Source organism: Halyomorpha halys, unplaced genomic scaffold (genome assembly GCF_000696795.3).
Source record: "Halyomorpha halys isolate HHAL.00 unplaced genomic scaffold, Hhal_1.1 Scaffold239.1, whole genome shotgun sequence".
Taxonomy (NCBI): Eukaryota; Metazoa; Arthropoda; class Insecta; order Hemiptera; family Pentatomidae; genus Halyomorpha; species Halyomorpha halys.
The window spans coordinates 1,085,141-1,091,997 of NW_027114928.1; the positions used below are offsets into that span (position 1 = coordinate 1,085,141).

At 30.1% G+C, this 6,857-nt stretch overlaps 1 long non-coding RNA gene across 1 annotated transcript; it reads left to right on the forward strand.

Moving 5' to 3' along the window:
• The first annotated feature begins 671 nt into the window (after positions 1 to 671).
• LOC136796909 (uncharacterized) lies at positions 672 to 1,799 on the forward strand. Its single transcript, XR_010844697.1, has 3 exons — positions 672 to 803; positions 889 to 1,037; positions 1,613 to 1,799. It is a non-coding gene; the product is annotated as an uncharacterized lncRNA (long non-coding RNA).
• Positions 1,800 to 6,857: the final 5,058 nt, after the last annotated feature.

The window sequence follows — 6,857 nt, forward strand, 5'->3', positions numbered from 1 at the left end:
AAAAACTTTCAGTTAGTTAATATTAGTGAAAAATTCTCAAATTGTTACGCGAACAACTACCTTAAATTTATAAAATTAGTTTTTTTACAACAAAATTTTTCTGTTATTATGCTTTTCATTATATAGGAGGAAATACGTTTGAACAGGTAGATATGTTTAAGTATTTAGGTTCTATAATAACTAGAAAAAACGAAATTGATGAGGAAATAAAGCTAGTTTGAAGGCGGGAAATGCTTGTTATTTTTTAATTTGTTCGCGCTTTCTATCGAAAAACTTAAAAATTAGAATTTAAAAAATCATTATCCTTCCCACGGTTCTTTATGGGTGTGAGACGTGGCCTCTTAGACTAAGGAACGAAAAGCGTCTTAAGGTTTTCGAAAATAAAGTATTACGCAAAATATTCGGGTCAAAAAAGGGATAACTTAACGGGATAATTTAGAAGATTACTCAACGCTTAATTAAGGGATCTACACCCGGTAAATATATTTAAAGCTATAGCATTGCGGCGTGTAAAAAATAAATAAATAAATTTTAGTTAGGAGTTTCGTTGTGTTTTTTATTTATTCTTGGTGGGGTGCACACATGATAGTTCTTATTTTTTTAAAATCCTTATTCCCTGCAAAAGTATCAAAAGTTACGTATCATATGTTTTGATAAAAATAACTAGTTATTGACCTTCCTAATTTTTGTAAGTCTCTAAATGTTAATGGCTTAAAAGAAAATAGTTATGAGTACTTCATATTGGGTTAATTTTTTTATTTCTTTTTTTTTACAATCAATAATTGGTCCGACAACGAAAACAGGTAAGAGTTAGAATATTATCTTACTATAGCTTAATTTTGTCACCTTATTTAGTTATGGAAGGTCTTTCATCCAGTGCCTTTTCAGTCTCATTTTCCTATTTAGGATTGATGGCATCCATTGATGTAGCTGTGAATAGTCCATTCGTTCGTCCGTGTAAATTACAATGCAATTGTAGGTATTCAGACCTGGTATGTTCCCAGAAGGCGAAAGGACCATTAGAGGCAAGTTTCTAAGTAAGTATTAATGTCCTTTTTTGATTATTTATAAAATGTTTGACTGACAACGTTTTTAATTATTGTGTAATGTTTAGTAACATACTTTAGTACAAGAGCCCAAGAAAAAAAAACTTCATCCCAATTTTTATTACTTTAATGAAAAATATGTATTATTACTTGTCAAAAATTGATGAGTCTGCCACCTATATAAGGGGGGAATGAAATATGCCGGTCTTTTATATTTACGGCTGTTTCAAAACGTTAAAAAAAATTAACTCTTCATTTAGAGCTCGATATATTTGAAACTACCAACAATACTAGAAAACCTTAAAGGACATCATTTAAAGCAGAGTAAATTTTCCAAAACATAGCCCTAATTGAGCTATTTATGTTCAGTAGAGCCCGAGATATATATTTATAAATTCTAACAATTCTTCTAAAATAAACTTGAAAAATCAGTGAATTTACTTTGAGAAACCCATACAACTTATAATGATACATAGTTTTCATTAGAGAAATCAAAAAATTGGGGTGAAATATTTTTTTTTCTTCCACTCTCTTTAACTATAAAAAAAAAAAAAAATCTTTTTTAGGTGATTTAGTTCATTCAGCCATTTCTTCATAGCAGCGTCTACAAGACTTGTTAGTGAAGGTGTACATAGTAGGATCTTAAGTGATTGCAAAGATCTTATTCAAATGTGCTGTTTCTGGCACGAATGTGCTTGCACAAAGATATGGTGAAATCTTGGAGTGGAACTTTTCGGATTAAATTTATTTTCTTCTCGTACGTAGCATTCATTCTCTATGGTGAAATTTACCTAGCGCCAAAGCACTTGGTATGGCCGACCCACTGACTTGTGAGGTCCCGTTGTTGCAAAGTCAGCCTTGACTTTAACTGTCATTTGTATTCGTCATGACGAGTACTATCTGGTAAAGTGCCCGTATACATTCCTCGGAATGGGACAAAGGCTTTCTATTCGCATGTATTTCTAAGGATATGTAAGATCATCTCGTATATTGCTGTTCCAGTTCTGCAGTGTAACATTTGAGAAATGGTTACTTTGAGATAGCGCATGTATTTTTTTTTTATTTTATTTATTCAGAAAAATACTTCCAATATGGTCCGACCAGATAACATCTATCGGCCGGTATCACAATAACATTTACAAGTTATGATATACAATGATATAAATGAAATTTATTAGAAACACTTTTAATCATGAGGGCGCTGTGAAGGCTAATACTCAAAAATATAACTAATAAATTTAATGTAATGAAAATTTTCGTATTTATCTGGTACATTTACCTATATAAAATAAAAAAAATTTATGACGTTAAAAAGAATACATCGATGTCATATATCTTAAAATGAATAAGTAAAAACATGCATTAACATTTATTACGTTCATATAAGTCATTTAAAGTTTGTACATACAGTTTAATTGTAGATGCGAACCATAATCACTGCCTATAGGAAATGATACATGTATAAAAGTTTAAAAGGAAAAAAATGCAGTGCAAGACATTTAACAAGGACCTTTTGATGTGCATAAGCGTTAACTTGAATAATGATGTAATCTTTAGTACTAGATCGGAAGTTTGAAGATCGCAGTAAAATTACAATTAACTGAACAAAAAGTGGGAATCGAACTCCGAAAGTTCCAAACTAGGCAATGTTGGATCTTGGTCCGAACGTGCTCGATCAGATTTTTTTTTTTTTATTTATTTATTTTTATTTGAACTGGTCAACTATTGGTGGTAAGGAAACAAATTCATAATTTGTAGAACTCTTTTTTTTTTAATAATTGACATAAAATGCAGTTTGATATAGAATGCAATTTATTTTACTGGTAAAGGGAATTAAAACTTAAAAAAAAAATAATTCAAGATGAATTTTATTAGAGATGGACAACGGACTGACACAGTTTTTCAATCTTAGAGCGTAATCTTGATCTTTTATAATATAAATATTATATTGAGTCAATGAAATGCAGTTTTTCGTATCACCTATTTTTTTTTTTGATAAATTAATATTCTACACAAAAACAATTATTAAGCTTTTATTAATAATTTTAACTTACTGTCAAATAGATTTTTCGACTCGAAATTTTCAATAAAATTTGAATTAATATTGAAAGGAATATGGTCCGGGTGCGGTCAAAAAAACTCAAATAGTAGAATTATACTATTTTAATGAGCCAACGTTTCACCCCACGTTGCAGGGCTTCGTCAGGGCTATTTTGACGGCAGTCAAAACAAAAAAAATGATTCATGATGAAAAATGATTTAAATGATGAAAATCATTTTTTTTTTTGCCGTCAAAATAGCCCTGACGAAGCCCTGCAACGTGGGGTGAAACGTTGGCTCATTAAAATAGTATAATTCTACTATTTGCGTTTTTTGACCGCACCCGGACCATATTCCTTTCATCTTTCCACACGGTCAATCAACATCTTCCAGCTTGAATTAATATTAATTAAACAGTACACGTAGAAAAATAAGAGACTACGACAAGACATCTTTAGAGGTATGTTTTCACTAACGTACCAAATATATATTAATAGACAAGGCGTGAACGAGCTGAATATTTTTTTAAAACTTTTATGTTAATTTATTTGTTCATTATTTATATATTTTTTTTATTGTTTTTTATTTTCCTTCTCTTTAGAAATATGTAAAAAATAATAATGCGATGATAGTTAACCGTAGATAATATATAGGAGTGCTGTCAGAAATTAACACCAATAAATAAGTTTTAAAAAGTTACTTTATAGTGCCTACATTTCGGCCAGAGTTTACAGCTTTTATCAGGGATAAGGCAATATCCAATGAATAAAATATTAAAAAAAATAAATAAATAAAAAGAGAATAAAAAGAAAGTGATGAAAGAAGTGGAAAATAAAAAGTATATATAGGTAATTAAATATGTAAGTAAAAAAACATAATTAAGGAAATAAAACATTAAAGTTATATAACCCAAAGAAATAGGAATATTTTAATTTAATAATAATTTAAATATAAAAGTTATGGAAAAAAAAATGAGATAGAAAATATGTGTAACTAATTATATATTTAAGTATAATACTAGAATAAAGAAACGAAATATAAAGTTAAGTTAGACAAAAGTATAATAATATTAAAAAAATACTATTTAAATTACCTCACTGTATAACATGTACCAGGTATGATTTATTGAAGTTTTTTTTTTTTTCAAAATATAAATATATTAAGCACTTTATGTTGGTCCAGAAGGCAACGTAGAAGCATACAAAAGTATTTATTATATATTTTTTAAAATTTACTTTTTAATTGAAAAGGTCTACTTGAACATGAGAGCGGCTTATGTGCTAACAATCGATCCCATTGACAGTAAGCTCAGAGGCCTCCTCTGTCTGCGGCCTAGATCTTACAGAATGAGCCTCTTATGGTGGGACAGGCTCCGGTTGATGGACCTTAATCCCCAACACCCCGCTATGTGGGAAACGCCGTGTGGCGTCACACGGCGTCTTAGCAAATTGCGATGTTTGATAAATGGGTCCTTAGACTGGGATAAGTATCGCCATTAACCTATTGCGAGTATCGGTGAAGCAACTGCGCGAATATTATAAAACCAATATTAGGCAAGTGTTGCACCGCGGCCGTATTAATTGACATACTTGCTAGTCACGATCGGATAAATGTTCTAGAGGAAATTGATGTGGAATCTAGGAACTGACGCATAATGATAATTTTTTTCCTTCAATAAATCCCGACATAAAATTACATCATTTTCTCTTACAAATTTAGGAAAAAAAGTAATGATATATACATGGTTGACTTCACAGACGTTAAATGTGAGTGATTCTCCAAAAACTGTACGTTTTGACTCTTGTGATTTCTAATTCTAAATTAACATTGATTCAACGGTTTTATTTATTTTTATTTTTTTACTAAAATCATTTCTTGGCAAGTCCACTAGCTCATTGTCTCCAGATTTCATTTATATCGGTATTTCATTTTCTCGTTATTCATTAATCAATTATTTAATGAAATATATTTTTTTTCCTTCTAAGTCCCTTGGGTCTACATGATTTAATATATAGAGGGTAGGTAACTATGAAGGGTGGTATCTCTTGTAGTGCATTTCAAATGCATTGTAAGAAGGTAATCAGGAAATGAATACACCTGACAATTAGAAAATATATTGAGAGTGCTCTCTCATAATCGAACTCATCAGACTTCGTAATAATAAAATAGATATGAGGAATGCAAACATTTATAATACAGTAATAAAGAAAATTTTAATGTAATTGATAAAAATGAAAAAAAAAATACTTTCATAAATTTTATAATAAAATCCATAATAAACTATAATGATTAAGATGCTAACGACCCTTCGAAATCCTAGGTTGAGATCTTCTATCAAGAGTTGGCTGGGTTAGTTGTTACAGCCCTGTATTTTAGGGTAAAATCACATTCCTTTGTCATTCATATAATTTCTTAGACGATTTTTGTAATAATGGCTATAGAATGAGAGACAAAGGAATGAGAATTTCAACTTAGGCAGGTTCCTACCTACAGATTCCTATCCGCTTATCCTTCTCTTTAAAAAAATCGTCTACGACATTAATATATAATAATATATTGAAAGAAGTTGAAATCGTAACATAATTAATAAACTCAAGTTGTTTGGCAATAAAGAAATCAAGCACATAAACGAATATACAGTTACTTTCTACAATACAGCAAAAGGTTACCGATTGCTAAAGAAAACGACAAAATTAGGAGGAACACTAAAGGAAAGCACTGCCATAGAAACGGTGATGAATTTACAAGGGTTTAATTCTGACGGAAGATTTAAACTTAGGCAAAGGAATGAGAATCCGATTGTGACAGGAATAAAATGAGTTCTGGATATAAAGCGTATTGCATAAGAGGATACTCCCTTTACTTACATTTAATGACATGAAAACTAAAATCAACCCTAAACATGTTAATTTTGCTGTTGAAGGTCAAAAACGTAATTTCGTACAGGCTAAAGAAATGATAATTTGACAGTTGATTATCATTTAAAACAACGATGTTTGATGATTTCAAGATTAAATTTTAAGTGATGTAAAAAGGTAATATATATTAGGTGTATAAAAAAACAAAGGGAACTAATAAAAAAAGATTAACACGATGAGGTAAAATCTGGAACAATTAGAGGGATAACTAGGGTTCTTTAGGGATAACTAGGCTGCGAATCCAAAATTTATGAAGCAGTTTACTTTTCTATTACTATCGCCACTGTTACTACTATACTGCCTAATACAATTGCGACAATTCAACCGATGAATATTTTTCTTGAATAGATTTGCGCTTGGAACTGAAATTTTAAAAATGATACCCATTGATATGTATTTCTTCGAGATAATTAAATTATTTATTATTTTAATAATGTATAAAGAAACAAAAAGTATGCTGTTGCTATAAAAACGATTGTTTTACACTGGCTCTTTTGCACTGGTGGACCGGTTATGTTAATTTTTTTTTTGTTTTTTAGGGTTTCGAACCCAGATGCATATGCCTGGCCAGTCCAGCATGAGAGATAGCTGCTGGAAGGCACCCTGAAATTGCGCGTTTCTTTTTATATCGTGGCAATCAATTTTAGTGAAACTAGTCTGTCCAAAGTCTCCTCTCTAAAACCCTAATACTTTTCGTTTAAAAAATAGATCCTAATTCTAATATTCCTAATAATGTATTCTAATTGATACAGAAAAGTATTAAGAGTTTTCATTATTTTATGATCTACACATTTGGTCCTAAAACTGAATATTTGATTGTTTTTTTTATTGCATAAATATTTTTTATCCTCTG